The sequence below is a fragment of the Neofelis nebulosa genome, chromosome 4 (assembly GCF_028018385.1).
Source record: "Neofelis nebulosa isolate mNeoNeb1 chromosome 4, mNeoNeb1.pri, whole genome shotgun sequence".
Classification (NCBI taxonomy): domain Eukaryota; kingdom Metazoa; phylum Chordata; class Mammalia; order Carnivora; family Felidae; genus Neofelis; species Neofelis nebulosa.
Window position 1 is genome coordinate 163,793,004 of NC_080785.1, and position 15,079 is coordinate 163,808,082.

The following is a 15,079-nucleotide window of genomic DNA, read 5'->3' on the forward strand; positions in this document are numbered from 1 at the left end:
GAGAGGAAGAGAGAGAGTCCCAATCAGGCTCCTCACTGCCAATGCAGAGGGGTTCAAACCCACAAACTGTGAGATCATGACCTGAGCTGAAACCAAGAGTCAGATGCTTAACCAACTAAGCCACCCAGGTGCCCCACAAAAGATGACCTTTTATGTAAGAAATCTTAGAAATTGGGGCGCCTAGGTAGCTCAGTCGGTTAAGCATCCAACTTTGGCTCAGGTCATGATCTCACGGTTCATGAGTTTGAGCCCCAGGTCGGGCTCTGTGCTGACAGCTCAGAGCCTGGAGCCTGCTTCCAATTCTGTGTCCCCCTCTCTCTCTGCCCCTCCCCTGCTCAGGCTCTCTCTCTCTTTCCCTCAAAAATACATACATACATACATACATACATAGGAAGGAAGGAAGGAAGGAAGGAAGGAAGGAAGGAAGGAAGGATGGAAGGAAGGAAGGAAGGAAAGAAGAAGGGAATCCTAGAAATCAATATCAGAAATATGAAAAACACAAGGCCGAGAGACCCATGAAAAATTCACCTTTTTGGGTATCAGAAGTTTATAAATTCAAATGAGCTGCATTACTTGCCTGTAAGTTTGGCAAAATATCACATCCCATGCCAGTGGGGAGATGGGGAAACAGAAACAACGAATAAACTCAAAAGAGTGTCATGAATGTAATAAAAAAAAATGGAGCCAAGGGATGGAATAGTGAGGGTATGGGGGGGGGGGGAGGGGGTTCCACTTCAGAGAGGAGATAACATTTGATCCAAGGCCTGGAGAATGAGAAGGTCCCCACCGTGAAGGTCTCGGAGGGAAGAGACACCAGGCAGAAGCAACAGCAAGTGCAAAGGCCCTGAGGTGTGAGCAGTCTGTCGGAAGACCAGAAAGACAGCCTGTGGGGCGGGAGGGCGGTGAGCCCTCCTGCAGACAGGAGCCCATTTCTTGGAAGGAGGATATAAAACGGCATTTGTAGCATCTCAGCACCTGGGCCCGGCCCATGCTCAATAAATGTAATAATTGTTATGATGGCTGCAAAGAGCGGGGGTTGGGGCGCCTTTGTTGCCCCGGAGGCTGAACTTCCGGATGTGCCCTGGCCTTCAGACCTGGCCGCGGTACAAGTGTGGGCCGTGGGAACCTCGGCAGGGCCTCGCTCAGGAAGGCCCTGACCTGTCTGTGCGTCATCCTCCTTGGGTCCTCAGACACGGCCCTGCCGTCACCCACACCCACCTGCTGGGAACAGGCCTGGAGATTCGGCACCAAGTAACCCCTGTCAGATGCCAAGGACTCCTTTTTTTTTTTTTTTTTTTTTAATATTTTTTAAGGTTTATTTATGTTTGAGAGAGAGAGAGAGCACAGGCAGGGCAGGGGCAGAGAGAGAAGGAGACACAGAATCCGAAGCAGGCTCCAGGCTCCGAGCTGTCAGCACAGAGCCCGACGCGGGGCTCAAACTCACGAACCGTGAGATCATGACCGGAGCCAAAGTCGGACGCCCAACCGACTGAGCCCCCCAGGTGCCCCAAGGACTCCTTTTTTTTACACAGTAGCTATGCTCAGTGCAGGGTTCCCAAGAAGCCAAAGCCACTGACATTATACTGGATGTTTGTACCCACCAGGGACAGAAAATCCTGAATCATTTGAACTAGGGTCCTTCTTCCCGTGGGAAGCACCATGAGCCCCAGGCCCCCTGGTCTTAAGCCTGGAAAGCGATCCTCTGCTCGATCAGCTCCGGCCTGGAACCTGGGCTGCTCACGCGACTTCCCGCCCTGGTTTGACTCACAGAGCGTGGCTGGACCATGTGACATCCCACTGGCAACAGCAGAGAGTTCCAGTGGCTCCACTTGGTATTGTTTGAATTTTCCATTTCGGCCATTCTGGCGGGCGTGCAGTCGGGTGTCTCGCGGTGGTCCCGATTTGCGTTTTCCTGATGAGAAACGACACTGAGCAGCTTTTCATGGGCTCCCGGCTAGTCATCCGTTCTGATGTTCTGAAGCATCTGTCAGGTGTTTTTGCACCTGAGACACCTTTTTTTTTTTTTTTTTAAATTTTTTTTTTTCAACGTTTTTTATTTATTTTTGGGACAGAGAGAGACAGAGCATGAACGGGGGAGGGGCAGAGAGAGAGGGAGACACAGAATCAGAAACAGGCTCCAGGCTCCGAGCCATCAGCCCAGAGCCTGACGCGGGGCTCGAACTCACGGACCGCGAGATCGTGACCTGGCTGAAGTCGGACGCCTAACCGACTGCGCCACCCAGGCGCCCCCTGAGACACCTTTTATGTCTCTAAACGTCCAGATGCTTCAGGATCCTATCTGCTTCCCATGACGCTCTCAAAAAGCTTCGCAAGAGTTTCTCAGCCTCCTCTCTGTCGACATTTGGGGTCGTAGCCTCCTTTGCAGGGGGGCGGGGGGCCTTCTGTGCCTTGTAGGATGTAGTGCTGATATCCACACACTGGATAACAGAAGCGCATCCCCCTGGCTGGTGTGGCAAACAAAAATAGCTTCAGACACTGACAGATGTTCCCTGGCGGGCGTAGGGCGGGGGGACTGCCCCTCATTTCAGAGCCACAGGGGTAGAGTCACCCAGGCCTGGGGTCCGTCCTGCCCCTCTGCGTCCCTCTAGCTCAGAAAACGGGGCCCGATCGATAGTGCCCCTCAAGGCACGCTGACAATTTGGTGCCATTATCTCCCAGACGCACTGCCGGGTACACACCAGCTGGCCAATAGAGCAGGTTCATCATCCAGTTCTGTCTCTGGACTTGGCAGGGGAGGCACAGAGCTGGGTCCAGCTGGCAGAACCAGCCTCCGAACAACCCAGCATGTGCGGTCCCAGCCCCTGTCCACGCGCGGTCCCAGCTCCTGTCCCTGGGAGCCACTCCAGACAGTTCTGGATTCCTCCCTGGGAATGGCCCAGAGGCCCAGAAGCTGCCAGAAGGAATTTCCTCCACTGAATCCTGGTTCTTTGAAGGCACATTTGGCTTGAGGGGGGGAGGCTAGAGGGGCTGGGGTCAAGGCTAGGAGGAGAAGGGAGTCTCCGTGGGGCAAGCTGTTCTCTGGGTCTGACATAGAGCAGTGCTGGGCGTCAGGATATCCTGGGATCAGGCCTAGCCCGGTCTGAAGGCATCTCAGCACCATGCGTGGACCCCCTTGGACACACCCGTGTGGTACGTACATTAGCAGGTGGGGGACACGCGTGTATTCATATGGGCACCTGCGCACACGTGTTCAAGCACACGTTTGCACGTCTCTAGCACACAGGCAAGAAGGCATTCAAATACACCCCTGCAAACACACACACAGACAAGCCCGGGTACACGTGGACACCCGCGGGATCCCGCAGTCACGGATATGCTCTAACACACCCGTGCAGGCACGCGCGTGTGCCCCCTGGGCAGACACACCCAGAGAGCCACGTGTGCACAGGCATACCCGTGCGGGACGGCAAGCAGAGGTGTGCTCAGGGCACACAGGGATTCACGCGGACGTGCACACTTAGCTGCAGGAACACTCACGGCCACGCTCAGCCCGCGGGCGCACACGTGTGACGCACACGGAGATGTGGTCGACCCCCACACGCAGTGGCTGTGCGTCCTCTGTCTTCGGTATCCTCGGGTGCTCCCGCCTGTATCCCCGGCCCCCAGCGCCGCACACACTTAGCCCCGTGTCCGCCGATGTCTACGGAGCACCTCGCGCACGTGGGGGGCTCTGTGCTCAGCTCCGGGGATCCCACGGGAGCTACTAACAGCCAGCCGGGGGTGGGGGGGGGGGGGGCGCCTGGGTGGCTCCGTCGGTTAAGCGTCCAGCTCTTGATTTCGGCTCAGGTCATGACCTCGCTGTTCGCGAGCTCGAGCCCCGTGTCTGGGGGTCACTCTCCCTGCCTCTCTCTCTGCCTTCCCCCCCCACACGCCAGAGGGAACACCAGCTCCTCAAACCCCGACAGCTGCTGACACAGACCCGAGGGAGAACAAGAGGCTGGCGGGGGAGGGACACCAGCGTGGGGGCGTGGGGCGGGGGTGGGGACTCAAACTCGGCCTAGGGAGTCAGAAAAGGTGGCCTCAGAGTGAGCCCTCCACAGACACCGGCACTCGAGCTCAGGGGCACACACACATTTGCGCCCCCCCTCCCCTTCCCCCCACACCTTCCCCACAAGGCGTTTACCCCCAAAGTAATTCGAAGAAGCCAGGAGGACTCACGGGAGCTGGTGCTTCCCCGGGGGGCACCTCCAGGTCCCTCCCTGGAACTGCAGCTCCAGCCATCTCCCCCACACAGGCGGTGACACCCCGCGTCTGACCTGCCCCTCCCCTCCCCCCGCGACCCCTCCACGTCTCCATCTTCTCCAACACCCTCGGGGCATCCTCACCCACAAGCTTTCTCTCGCCACACAGTCTGTCCAGTCTCCCACTCCACCCAATCTCAAATCTCACCACGTGCCCGGTCTGCAAAATATACCCCGAATTCAACCGCCTTCCCTCCTCCCGCTGCCTCATCTGGTCAGCCCCCTCATCTCCCGCCCCTTCCCCTGGCCCCCCTGCTCCCACCCGCACCCCTACCATCTGTCCTCCCCCCAGTGTCCTCCAAAGGGGAGTCAGGCCCCTCCCTCCTGCCCACAGCCGTCCCGGGCGCCCACCTCCCTCCTGGTAAAAGCCCAACTCATCTCAAGGCACACGAGATTGTGCAGGACCCCATCCTGTCCCCTCCTTGTCCTCGCCCTCTCCCATTCTGCCCCTCACTCACTCTGCTCCAGCTACAGGGGCCTCCTCCCTGCTCCTCCAACATGCCAGGCGGGGTACTACCCCAGGACCTTTGCACCTGCTGTTCCATCTGTCCAAACTGCTCTTCCCCTTGATATGCCCACACCTCACTCCTTTACCTCCTTCCGGTCTTTATTTTTATTTTCGATCCCCTGCCACTTGAAAAGGCCACCCCAAACAGGGACGTCTGTGAGCTTCATCCCCTGCTGGAGTCCCAGTTCCAAATGGCGCAGGTGCACAGTCGGTGTTCCCTTAATATTCCCTAAAGGTTGAGAAAATGTTAGACATTATTGCTGTTATAATCAGCCTATTATTTGTCCCTCGGTCCCCTGTGGTCTCTCTGTGGGCAAGGGCTTTCTCCTTCTGTCAACAAACGTTTATTGAGGACCTACTAGGTTCCTAGCAGCAAAGGAATAGACAAAAATCCCCACTCTCCCCAAATCTGCTTTCAAATGCAGGCTCCAAGTGTGTGAACCAAGAAACGATTTCAGACAACAGCAAGAAAGTACGGACAATAGAGAAAATAAAACGGGAGTTTTGCAGAGCGGCGGGGGTGAGGCCGAGTTCCCCCCCAAGCAGGTGCTGCTGTAGCAGAGAATTAAGGAGAAGGAACCAGCTGCAGGCAGGTGGGACGGGTGCTTCAAGTTCGGCTCACACTGAAGCTCTCACCCTGCGGCCGTAAGAATAAATGAAGGAACACACAGAGGCAGGCACACGTGACCGGATGACCCAGCCCCCCACCCGCCCCACCTGGACCCGGGATTGCGTGACCCCTGAGTCCACGAGGGCATGGGAAGAGAGGCTCCCGTGGCCGAGACACCCTGCCCTTCCTCCGGGGTTCCCAGACGCCCTGACACAGGCTCCCCCGGAGGAAAAGGAAGAGCTTCAGCCGGGGGCAGCCTTGTGGGCCAGCTGCTGGGGTGGGGGACTTCTTCCCCGTCCTCTTCCTTCCAGGTAACCCGAGAGGCCGCTGGAAAATTCCGGGCACAGGAAATGAAAATGGGCACATGGCGGGAAGCAGGCAGGGACGTCACACCCATAGGTGAGCAGACATTGAGGCCCTTTTGTCCCAAGTGCTGACCCTGGAGCCCCCCCTCCCCCCAAGGAACCTCCCCCAGCACCTGTGGACCAGGGAACCGGGCCGAGAGCCAGGAGGCATCCTCTCGCTCACCACCTCCCGTGTGGACCCAAATCAAGCTCCTTCTCCTTCCGAATCCCCCTCAAAGCCACCCACTGCTCTCCCTCCCCTGCCTGGGCTAGGCCACCACCCTCTGGCCCAGATAACAGCAGCACCCTTAACCAGCCTTCCAACCTCCAGGAGCGCAGCCCGTTTCCATTCTCTCCCCGCCCAGCCAGAGAGATCTTCTAGAAACAAAGCCCAGTTCTTGCCACCCGCCCCCCCCCCCCAAACAGCCCCCCATGGCGCCTCATGGAGCGAAACCTAAAGTTCTTTCTAAACCCAGGTCTTGGAACCCAATCCACACCGGCCTCCATCTCTGGCTTCCTTATTAGGGCCCCTCCCCACCCCCACCCGCGCCCCGCCCATTGGTTCTCCTTGCCCCAGACACGTGGAATTGCTTCCGGTCCCCCCTGCAGCCCAGGGCTTGCCACTGGGTGCCCCGGCCTCACCCATCTTGCGGGCGTCTGCTGAGCCTCACTTCCTGGAAACCCTCCTGGACTCTAAGTCCAAGTTCACCCGGGCTTCCCCCAGGGAGCACAGGCCACACTGCTTCGTACGTACGATTTTGTCTGCCTCCCAAGAGACCCGAGCTCTGCAATGGCTTCCCACACCTGCCACGGTGTGTGGTCCCAAACAGATGCGCCACAGAGAGCAGGTGATGTCAGGTGATGTCAGGTGCAGGGGGCGGGTTTCGGCTGACTGTGCCGGGCGGGGGCAGCGTGCTGTGCTAGGCTCTTATGCGGCTGGCTGACAGGGTGGGTGGTTACTTACCAACAGCCCTTCATGGCTCACACTGGGGGGTGGGCACAGCTGATCCCCTCTTCTGCGATCTCAGCCAAGACAAGACTCAGAGCCTGAAAAAGAAACCTTCTTGGGGCGCCCGGGTGGCTCCATCGATTAAGCCTCCGACTTCGGCTCAGGTCATGATCTCAATGTTTCGTGGGTTCGAGTCCCACGTCGGGCTCTGTGCTGACAGCTCAGAGCCTGGAGCCTGCTTCAGATTCTGTGTCTCCCTCTCTCTCTCAGCCCCTCCCCTGCTCACACTCTGTCTCTCTGTCTCTAAATAATAAATAAATGTTTTTTAAAAATTAAAAAAAATAAAAAAAGAAAGCCCTGTGGTGCCCAGGGCAGAATTAGAGTCTAAAAGTTAAAAGCCTGGGCACCTGAATGGCTCAATTGGTTAAGCACCTGACTTTGGATCGGGTCATGGTCTTGAGGTTCGTGAGTTCAAGCCCCGCATCGGGGCTCTGGGCTGTTAGCACCGATCCCGCTTCAGATCCTCTGTCCTCCTCTCTCTCTGCCCCTCCCCTGCTCATGCTCGCTTTCTCTCTCTCATTCTCAAAAATAAATAAACATTTAAAAAATAATTTTAAAATAAAAAATAAATTAATTAAAGATAAAAGCCTGACTCTCCCCCGGGGCACCTGGGTGGCTCAGTCAGTTGGGCGTCCCACTTCGGCTCAGGTCATAATCTCGTGGTTCATGGGCTCAAGCCCCACATTGAGCTCTGTGCCAACAGCTCGGAGCCTGGAGCCTGCTTTGGATTCTGGGGTCTCCCTCTCTCTCTGCCCCTCCCCCACTTGCAGACGCACAAGTGCACTCTCTCTCTCTCTCAAAAATAAATAAATGTTAAAAAAAAATTTTTTAAAGAAGAAGAAAAAAAAGCCTGACTCTCCCTAACAGGAGCCTTGGATGACCCTGGTGTCGGGGTGCTCACTACCTCTCACTGGTGATTATCCTGATCATTAGAAGGCAGCATTTGGCTCCATCCATCTCCAGCCTCTGTGTGCCCCCACCCAGCAGCTGAGAATGACCCCTTGTCCCACGCCAGGCAAGTCCCCAGAGGGAGCTTTGGCTGGAAGAAGAAGCTACCAGACTGGGGGCCAAGAGAGGGGAGACGTTGGTGAAGGACAACAGTGGCTCAGTGTTTTCCAGGAAGGCTGGAGTGCACAAAGAATCCAAAGGTGGGAAAGGAACTGCTGGGGGTGGCCCTGTGTCCCCTGACGTGTCTCTCTTGGGTGCGGTGGTGGGCACGGAGGGGCTGTCCACTCCACCAGCCACGTGAGTCCCGGCCACTAGCAGAGACGGGCAGGGCCAGCCACAGAGGTACACGGTCGGCACCTGGCTGCAGTGGCTTTCCAGGGTCTGTCCCTCTCAGCATGTCCTTAACCAGGCAGACGTTCTAAAGGTTTCTGCACACCGCAGAAAGGGGGAGGGGGGCAGGGCCATGTGACACAGAGCCTCACCTCACTGAGCCCACAGCTTCCTCAGCTGCAAAATGGGACCAATGGAACCCATTTCCCTGGATGGCCGTGAAGGTTTCATGAGAGAAATAAGCTGTTTGGGAAGTTCTCAGAGAGCAGTGACCCCTCCCTTATGATTAACCAGCCACTTCAGGATGCATCTTAACAATTGGAAATATGGAAAGACACAAGGCTGTGCTGCTGTGGGCATCTCGTTATGAGAACGTTGGTTTCTTGGGTTATATTAAGATGTGGTTTTCCTGTTCAAGCCTCTGAAATCCCCTGTGGGTTCTCTGGGGGTTCAGCAGCAGGGGAAGAGGTAGGTCCCCAACAAGGAGTGGGCAGGAGAAGGTGGTCCGGCCTCCTGCACTTTGGTTGCTGCCTGAACTTGGGAAACCAGCCCCGGGTCCTTGGGGGTTGCCACAAAGGGTCCCTACGCCAGACTCCCACCATTAACGAATAAAAACATATGAGGTGCAGTTGGCTGTGTTTTCTCTGGCCATCCTGAGTCTCCGGGTGAGCTAAGGACCTTCTCCTGACAGAATAAATACTATCTCCTCCCTGCGTGTAGGTCTATTTTGGCAAGGTGGGTAGGTGCTCTTTTTGCTTTAAAAATACAAACCGATAAGGGGCCCCTGGGTGGCTCAGCCGGTGAAGCATCCGACTTCGGCTCAGGTCACGATCTCACGGTTCGTGGGTTCGAGCCCCATGTCGGGCTCTGTGCCGACGGCTCTGAGCCTGGAGCCTGCTTCGGATTCTGTATCTCCCTCCCTCTCTGGCCCTCCCCTGCTCACGCTCCGTCTCTATCTCAAAAAATAAATAAACATTAAAAATTTTTTAAAGAGAATACAAACCGATTAGAGGCATTAATAAACTCCCCCTGGCTTTCTGCCCATACCCACCCACCCACCCACACACACACACACACACACGCACACATGCACACACACAGTTATGCAGTTGAAAGGGACCAGAAGAATATTCCAATCGAGGGCACCACAGGTGCCTTTCCCCATCCAGGGATAGCATAAGCCCCAGGGGCAATCAGCAGGGGTTTCTGATGTCATCAAGGGGCCCTAACACAACGAGTTACCCCTCTGCACTAAATAGAATAGCTAAAATGTGTCAATGACAGACCAAGTGCTGTCATTGCCGCAGGGAATGCATTGGGTTTTTTTTTTTTTTCTTTAGCTAAGATAGCAGAGGAGGTGGTTTATGGGACACGTGTTACATTCAGCCACAAACGCAAACAGAATTAGTCCTGAAAGTCGCAGGTCCAGGGCAGAGGACCAAAAGGGACTGTTTTGGTACAAGCTAGGTGGGTCTCTCAAAGGTGGTCATTGCCATCAAGTGGCGATGGGTGCTCTAGATCCTTTGAGTCAAGTGCTAGAGAGTGGGCGTGCTGCCCAACAGTTCGTACCAGCGTCCCGGGCCTCGGGCTTTCCTTATTTCTGCTCGTGTGGCCTCTGCAGGTGCACGGGCTAGCGGTTCACTCGGCCCTCTGCCTCATCTTTCTTCTTTTTCAAGAAATGGTACATTTTTAACACCATCTTGGAACGCTTCCCACAGGACCCAGTAATCCGCTTCTAGATATTTTCCCGAGGGAAAAAAACCTTGTGTTCCCACGAATGTTTACAGTGGTGTTGTTCGTAATCGCCAACAACTAGATACAGTCTACATGACCGTCAGTGGGTGACCGTCAGTGGGTGAGCGGAATAACTTACAATGGAACGTTCCACAGTGATTCAAAGAAATAGACAGAGCAAAGTGGATGAATCTGAAATGCATTATGCTGAGCGGAAGAAGTTCAGACTCGAAGGTTAAAAATCTGTATGGTTCCGGGGCGCCTTGGGTGGCTCAGTCGGTTAAGTATCCGACTCCAGCTTGGGTCACGATCTCACAGTCCATGAGTTCGAGCCCCACGTCAGGCTCTGTGCTGACGGCTCAGAGAGCCTGGAACCTGCTTCGGATTCTGTGTCTCCCTCTCTCTCTGCCCCTCCCCTGCTCATGCTCTGTGTCTCTCTGTCTCAAAAATAAATAAAAACATTAAAAAATCTTTTTTTAAAAAAAAAAGAAGACACAGAGTAGGGGCTGTAAAGGCTGGGACCGTTTATGGCTTCCCCACGTTAGGGGAAGAGTTTCCAAATACAGACAGTCCCTCACTTAACAAGGGTTCCACTCACAGTTTTTCAGCTTTGCAATGGTGTGAAAGCGATATGCGTCCAGCAGAAACCGTACTTCGAATTTTTAAATCAGATCTCAGTCAGCCATGAGACCACAAGCTTAAACAATCAATACACTGGCAACCATTCTGGTTTTAATGTTCAATGCAGTGTGGAATACATTGTATGAGCTATTCAGTGTCTTATTATAAAATAGGTTTGTGTTAGATGATTTTGCCCGAGGGTAGGTGAATGGAAGTGTTCTGTGTCTGTTCAAGGTAGTCTAAGCCAAGCCATGATATTCAATAGATTAGGTGTATTAAATGCATTTGGACTTATGATATTTCCAACTTATGATGTTGGTGTAACCCCTGGATGTAACCCCATTGTAAGTCAAGGAATATCTGTATATGACAATATGCACCAGTATTCTTTTCTCTGCATCTCTGCCAGCAGTAAGTGTTATCATTTTTTTATGTTTTTTATCACTTTTTTATGTGCTTTATGACAACAGCTTGAAATTTTTATTTTTTGATGTTTATTTCTGAGAGAGAGAGAGAGAGAGAGAGACTGTGAGCAGGGGAGGGGCAAGGAGAGAGGGAGACACAGATTCCGAAGCAGCGTCCAGGCTCTGACCTGTCGGCACAGAGCCCGACGCAGGGCTCGAACTCATGAACCGCGAGATCATGACCTGAGCCGAAGTCGGACTCTTAACTGACCGAGCCACCCAGGCGCCCCTATGATAACAGCTTGAAATTTTTAGTTCAATTGTACAAAATATGGGAAGTCATAAATAAATTAAATATACAGAATTTCACAAATTTTCTGATTTCCACTATAATTTCATCTGCAAAAAGATAATAATCAGACATACATTCTCACTCTTCTCTGTTTTTGTTGACACCCTCTTGGGTGTGAGGTAACAGCTCATTGTCACTGAAACTCACACTCTCTGGGTTCCTGAGGACTATATTTTCATATGTTCTTTGGCTTTTGGTTCCGAGAAGTACCTGTTCATGTGATTCCTCAGTTTTCTATTTATGTTGTTTGTCTTTTTTCTTATCCATGTGTAGAAATTCTTTGTATGTGAAGGTACTAACCCTTCTCAGACAACTTACTGGTCTTTACTTATTGGTTTTGTTTATAACATTTCCCCCTAAATTTGTGTTTATGTATATATAATCAGATATTTCTGTCTTTTTTTTTTTCAACGATTTTATTCGTTTTTGAGAGACAGAGGACTAGCAAGGGAGGAGCAGAGAGAGAGAAAGACACAGAATCCAAAGCAGGCTCCAGGCTCTGAGCTGTCAGCACAGAGCCAGACGCGGGGCTCGAACTCACGGACCGCGAGATCATGACCTGTGCCAAAGCCAGACGACCAACCGATTGAGCCACCCAGGGACCCCAGATATTTCTGTCATTTTATTCAAGCCTTCTGAGCTTCCTTTCTTAGTTTAAAAAACTTTTTTTTTTAAAAAAGCAGCTTTTCAACCCAAAGTTGTAGAAATTGCCTTATAAGTTCCTTCTACAGTTTCTATTACTTTGAGGTTTTTGTTTGTTTTTTTACATCTGCTCTCTAGCCCAGCTGGATTTTTTTTTTTCCTTGCAGCACAGAAACTATCTCGGTCAACCACATCTCTATCAAAAGTGAGAGGAGGGAAGGGAGACAGCCACCTGTGTCCCAGACCCACATCCCTCACTGGCTCAGGCTGGGGCCCCGCCCTTCGGTAGTGGGTGTTGAATTCCCAGCCTGGTGTTTGGGTTTTTTCAGCTCGCTGTGGTCCCAGCTTGTCCAGAGGAGCCCTGGAGAAGCACTCTCCTCTGGTGGTCATTGCAGAGATAGCAGCTACCGTCTGAAGAAAGCCACCTCCTAAAGCTAAAAGCTGAATGGGTTCATTTCCCCCGGCCTAAAACTGGGGAATTCATCTCTTTGAGGGATCCAAACAGATATTTGCACACGCATGCTCATAGCATCATTATTCACGATGGCCAAAAGGTGGAAACCTCCTAAATGTCCACGGACAGATGAACGGATAAAAAAAATGTGTCCAGCCACACAACGCAGTATTATTCAGCCTTAAAAAAAAAAAAAAAAAAAAAAAAAAAGACATTCTGGCACTTGCTACAACGTGGGTGAACCCTGAGGGCCGGGAAATAAACCAGCTACAAAGGGGGCGCCTGGGTGGCTCAGTTGGTTAAGCGTCCGACTTCGCTCAGGTCATGATCTCACAGTCTGTGGGTTCGAGCCCCGCATCGGGCTCCATGCTGACAGCTCAGAGCCTGGAGCCTGTTTTGGATTCTGTGTCTCCCCCTCTCTCTGCCCCTCACCCGATCACACTCTGTCTCTCTCTGTCTCTCAAAAATAAACATTAAAAAAATTTGAAAAAAAAAAAAAAACCCAGCTACACACGGACAAAAAGCGTTTCACTCCATTCACGAGGTACCCAGCCCAGGCAAATTCAGGGACACAGAAAGTCAAATACGAGACACCAGCGGCTGGGAAGGGGGTGGGGAGTTTAGTGTTTCATGGGGACAGAGTCTCAATTTGGGAAGGTGAGAAAATTCTGGAGGTGGATGGTGGGGGTGGTTGCAAAAGAATGAAAATGTGCTCAATGCTACCGAGCTGTGCACTTAGAGATGGTTAGAATCGGCCATACATTTGTGGGTCCGTTTCTGGATTCTCGGTCCTGTTCCGTTGATCTCTGTGTCTTGTTTTCGTGCCGATACCATAGTAAATGTTACTTTATGTATATTTTACCAGCAGAGACAGCAGAAAAGGGTAGTGCAAGCAGAGGGGACCTCCCTGGAGGTGACACAGGGTAGTGGAGGGGCAGGAGAGCCAGGGACACACAGCCGAGGGGTCAGCGTCCAGGAGGCCACCAGGGACCTCAGCAGTGGGAGGAGGGCGGTGACGACGGTGGCCAGCGCAGGGGGCAAGGGATCGAGCACTGAGAGTGGGGAGAACTTTCTCTAGCGATTGGACCACACAGAGAGAGCAGGACAAGGAGGCTGGGAGGGAGAGAGGCCTGAGAGAATTGAAATTCTGACGGGGGGGGGGGGGGGGAGCCCAGAAGAAGAAGCAGAGAGACAAGAAGAGAGACAGAGAGACAAGGAGGTGGAGAAGAGACAGGAGCGACAGGGAGACAAGAAGCGAGGCAGGGACAGAGAAAGCAGACCCCTCCCCTCCAGGCAAAGGACTGTAGACCCACCTTCCCTCCTAGGACCACCCAGTGATGGCGTCTGTGTGGGTCTCTGGGGCTCCTGCACCCTCTGAGCCGTCTTGTCCCCAAGCTTCCTTCCCTGCCCCTCCGATGATGCCCATCCGTCATGCTTACGGTCTGGGGGGGTCTGAGCACTGCCAGCCTGTGCCCCTCCGGCCCCACGTTGGCCACACAGACACTCGCGACACAGGAAACTCAGTCCTGCCTCCTAGCCTTTGCCCCTGCGCTTCCTGCCTCGGGGAGTGTCCTTTCCCCAGATCTTCATTTACCACCTGGCCCCTTCTGGGCACTCAGGTCTCAGCTCCCGGGGCCTTCCAGACACACCCTGGCTCCTGCAGCCACCTCCCCCACCCACCCTCTGTCCCATCACAATGTCTGCTTCCTTTCATGGCAATTAATGCCATCTGCAATTACCTGGGGGGCAGGGGCGGGGGGGGGGGGGGGGTGGGGGTGGGGTGGGGTGTCTGTTTCCTGGTTCACAGTCTGCCTCCAGGGCTCCAGAGGGTTGTGCCTGCCTCGTCCGTCCCGTAATCCCCCACCTACAAAAAGACCCAGCATACAGCAGGCGCTCAATAAATGCGTGTTGCGGGGCACCTGGGTGGCGCAGTCGGTTAAGCGTCCGACTTCAGCCAGGTCACGATCTCGCGGTCTGTGAGTTCGAGCCCCGCGTCAGGCTCTGGGCTGATGGCTTGGAGCCTGGAGCCTGTTTCTGATTCTGTGTCTCCCTCTCTCTCTGCCCCTCCCCGTTCATGCTCTGTCTCTCTCTGTCCCAAAAATAAATAAAAAACGTTGAAAAAATAAATAAATAAATAAATAAATGCGTGTTGCATTAAGTACACACTCGATGGCGACAGAACGTGTTGTGCATGTGACTCTGTGTGCTTCCCTGCCTCCTCGTGTCCTGTGTGCGTCTCGTGTTTGTATGTTTCTGCGGACGGTCGCGTGCTGGGTGCGGGGCCCTGGGCCAGCCGGGGTTTGTGTGTTTGGGCTTTGGGGGACTCACCTGGCAACCGGTGTGTGAGTGTCTCCACGGGTGGCCCTCTCCGGCCGTGTCCCAGCAGCTTCACGTTTCTAGGGGTCCACGGGCCTGTTGCGCCCCGTGCGAGCGCCCGCAGAGCCACACGTGTGCAGCCTGTGTGCGGGACAGGGTCTGACAGCAGCTGGAGAGCACCAAGCTGTGTTTGCTGGTCCCCGCAGCATCCACGCTTGTCACCGTGGCCCGGTTCCAGGTACCAGCATGGCGAGCTCGGGCTTGGAAAGACACGCACGAGGGCGTGCCGCTCTCCAGCAGTTTCCCCAGGGAGGCTCGGTGGCCACAAACGACCTCGACCGCCCCGGATGAGAGAATAACGAAGCGAGATAATTAGGGAGGGGCTGAATGTCTTCATTTTACTACAGCAAACCCACATGACGTAAAATTTAGCACTTTAACCTTTTTTTCGATTATTTATGTATGTATTTATTTTGAGAGAGAAAGAGCGCGTGAGCGGGGAGGGTCAGAGAGACAAGGAGAGAGAGAGAGAGAGAGAGAGAGAG

At 53.8% G+C, this 15,079-nt stretch overlaps 1 long non-coding RNA gene across 1 annotated transcript; it reads right to left on the bottom strand.

Annotated features, from left to right (window-relative positions):
- Positions 1-433: 433 nt before the first annotated feature.
- Positions 434-14,868, bottom strand: LOC131511082 (uncharacterized). Its single transcript, XR_009261332.1, has 4 exons — positions 14,547-14,868; positions 6,689-6,771; positions 2,260-4,999; positions 434-2,012 (listed from the first exon to the last, which is right to left on the bottom strand). It is a non-coding gene; the product is annotated as an uncharacterized LOC131511082 (long non-coding RNA).
- Between the last annotated feature and the right edge of the window lie 211 nt (positions 14,869-15,079).